This window comes from Ailuropoda melanoleuca, chromosome 2 (genome assembly GCF_002007445.2).
Source record: "Ailuropoda melanoleuca isolate Jingjing chromosome 2, ASM200744v2, whole genome shotgun sequence".
Classification (NCBI taxonomy): domain Eukaryota; kingdom Metazoa; phylum Chordata; class Mammalia; order Carnivora; family Ursidae; genus Ailuropoda; species Ailuropoda melanoleuca.
The window spans coordinates 80,409,327-80,412,889 of NC_048219.1; positions in this window are offsets into that span (position 1 = coordinate 80,409,327).

A 3,563-nucleotide genomic window follows, 5' to 3' on the forward strand; every position below is an offset into this window, starting at 1 on the left:
GGGGCGGGGTCAGTTCTAAGGAGGGGACTTCAAGCTCTGGCTGTCTCCCTTCTCCGTTTAGTGCCCCGGAGAGCTGAGCTTTCTCCACACCATTTTGTATTGCAACATTTTGCATTAAAAGGAAAATCCACAGCTCCTCGCCTGTGTTTGTTTGGGGTGGCCCTCAGATCAGATTTCTCCCCGTGACCCTCCATTTTCCTCCTCCACCCCGTTGCCACTCCTTAAGCCACATTAGGGACTTGGCTGGGCTCTCTTGCTGAGGGAGAGGGGACTTCTCTGGTTACAGATTTTACCGGGAGGCGCCTGGGGAAGCACAGAATCCCGCCACTTTAGGACGTGGGCCGAGAAAGGCTTCCCTCCACACCCACCTCTCCTCCACCAGGCCCTCCCAGAGCCGCCCTCCCAGAGCTGCCCTCCCAGAGCCGCCCTTGGCACCGTGCCCCTCGCCGCCAGACTGGGGCCCAAGGGCAGAGCTTCCAATTCCAGCTCTCAGAGGGTTTGAACCAGAAAATGGATTTGAGTCGCACTGGACTGTAGTGTGAAGACCAGAGCCCTGAATGTGTTTTCTGAAAGAACTTCCCCTCACTTCGGAGGTGGACTCTGCCCCAGCCCCAGACCCCCACTCCCCTCCCCAGCCTGGGGCAGTCCGCGGGGCTGGTTGCACAATCGAGCTTGCTTGAACCGCGCTGATTTTCCTGCTGCCACGGCGTCTGCGGTTTGGGCAAGGAGGAGGGGCAGTGACCATGCCGCAGATGTTAGCTTTACCAGTTTCCCAACACATCTCTCTGGTCACCCCCACCACAGTCCTGGAACCTGGCTGAAGTCTGGCTGGGAGTCCTGGAAATGTAACCCTTTCCTGCCCTGGCCTCTGGCTCAGAATTACAGAAGGCCATCGGGGAAGGGGGAGGGACCGGGAGAGGAAAACCCTGGCTTTTCTTTTTCTTTTTTAAAAGATTTTATTTATTTGTCAGAGAGAAAAAGCACAGGGGAGCAGCAGGCCGAGGGAGAAGCAGGCTCCCTGCTTAGCAGGGAGCCCAATGCATGGGACTCCATCCCAGGATCTGGGGATCATGACCTGAGCTGAAGGCAGACACTTAACCGACTGAGTCACCCAGTGCCCCAAAACCCTGGGTTTTGGACTCTTGTCCCTCCGAATGTGCTGAGCTCTGTGCCAGGCCCCATTCCAGCCTCATGTCCCCTGTCCAGCATTCAGCAACAAGGCCACGGTGTGAAGGACAAGACCCCCCCTTTCTGGGGAAAAGACCCACAGCCTTTCTGGGGAGGTAGACCTCAGGCAGCCCGAAGGTCCTTGTGGTTATTTACCTCAGTGTGGGGAGGAGAAAAGAACACATCTTTTCCCTAAAGGACACCCCCCACTCAGGATAGGGTGGATCAGCCAGGGCCCTGTGAGCCTCCTTTTTGTCTTCTTTGCTTCCCTCCCCAAGCAGAGCTGCCCCTGACGTAGGTTGGCGAGGAAGGGAAAAGAAAGACAGCGAAGCACCCCACAAAGGCGCTATTGTAGGGAGCGCGGGGCGGGTGGGGGCTCGCTCCCATTCAATTCTCTCCTAATGTGGGGCTGGCAACGGTAATCACCGCCTGTCACCCACACAGGGGGCTGCCCACGGAACATCTGGCTCTGGCAGGCATGCACGGGAGGGGTGTGGAGGAGGGAGGGAGTGCTCACTGGAGGCCTGGAGAGAGGGGTCCCGGCCGAGGGGAGGAGCAGCCTGGCATGGTCGCTGTGTGTGTGCGCCTGTGTGTACGTGGGGAGGATGGCCTCCTTGCGAGTGTGACACTCTCACAGTGTGATTACAAGCTGCCAAGAGACTGGGGCCGGGTCTGTGGCGTTATCTCGATAGGGCAGCAAACATCAGGAATGGTTTTTGGATGACCCTCAGGAGGGAACAGCTCAGAGACTGTGTGTACATGACATCAGCGTGAGGAGCAGAGTGTAAAATCCGGGGCCTTCTGCCCCCCGCGTGGCGCCCGTCCTCGTAGCATCTTTCTTTGCCTGAATCCTCAATGAGAAAGGCAAAACAGCCCTTCTTCCTCTTCCCCTTCCTCCTCTTCCTCTTCCTCTTCCTCTTCTTCGCCTCAATTTTCTTTGGAAAAGTTCACTCACGCTTTTCTGAAAGGGCAGAAATCTCTGGGGCCTTGTCATTTATGACTTTTTGCTCTTTTTCTTTCTGGCAAGAGCTAGAGCTATTTTGGAGGCGTTTGGGAAGGTGAGTGGAACTGTGTGGGCAGAGCCAGTGAACTGTCCAAACTCATTAAACCACATTATCTGCTGCTCAAGGAGAGCGCCTCGGGAGCTGAATCCTATCATCAGAAACCAGCCTCACCGCCCCTTCTCAGACCCTCTCGAACCCATCACTTGGCAGAGACAGGTTGTGACCTCTGATTTGGGTTGAACAAAAGGCAACGACAGCAGAGCCCCTGATGGGGAGAGGGGGCTAAACCCCCAAAGAGAAGGTCCACATCTGTCCCCCACCCCCTAGCCCCATACGGCTAAGCTGCTGGGGCCCAGCTTAGCCACATCGGTGGTCCAGATGTTGCCTCTCCATCACAAGGCCGATGCGGAGGGCTCCCCTTCCCGCTACTCCAGCCCCCAGAGTCCCCTGCCCGAACTCCCAAGCTCTTCGCTTTGTTCTCAGTATCTTCTCATCCCTGGTGCTGGTCTTTGCATCTGCCCGCTGGAGAAACCAGTGTTCGTCTTGCCATTTTCATCAAGGAGCCTGAGTCAGTGTTGTCGGAGCCCTGGATGGCGGGGAGGGAAGGGCAGAGATGTTCGGATGAAGTTGTTGATTCAGCTGTCAGTGCTTCCTCTGGGACAGGGCCCTGGGTTAAGCAGGAAGTACAGCCCTTTCCAGCCTCTTCCTCCGCCTCCAGGCTCAGTCCCTCTCCTAGCACACGAGCCCCTTCCTTCCCTGAGGCTTCTGGGACCCTCCGCTGACACTGTTCCCAGGTCTCTACCTGTTTAGGTCAAAACATGCTCATTTTGGGAGCTGTTGAGGTATTTGTCCCAGCCTCTGGGGACGACTGTCTCTAGGACCCGCTGTCCAGCCTCTCTGTGACGGCCTGGGCTGGGTGGTGTGGTCTCCACTTCAAGAGCTCTGCTGTCAGAGGGGGGTGTCCCCACACCCTTCACCCCTATCAGCCGCTGCAGCTTCTCCCGGCTCCTCGGCCCCAGCAGCCCGGACGCTCCCTCCTTTTCTCCCCGCGCCACCAGCCACCACCGAGGCCAATAAGCTCTCCTCTGCCTGCTCCTTAACTTTTGCTCTCACAATGCAGGGCTTAAAAGATTAAATCTTTATTTATGAATTTAATAACGCCACAGAAGAATTATAAATGTGGAAGCCAACGTATTACTTTAAAGGGCAGACCTCTCAGCACTGTCTCTCCAGAACATGGGTTCTGACAGTATCTAGAGTTGGACACCTCTCCAGAGCCCTCGGGCATGACCCCCGGGGGTCTGCCCCACCGCCCAAACTCCACCCTCTCTCAGAATGGACACCCACACTCCCTGGCCTTGGCCGTGTGGCCCAAAGGGAACAAATCACATT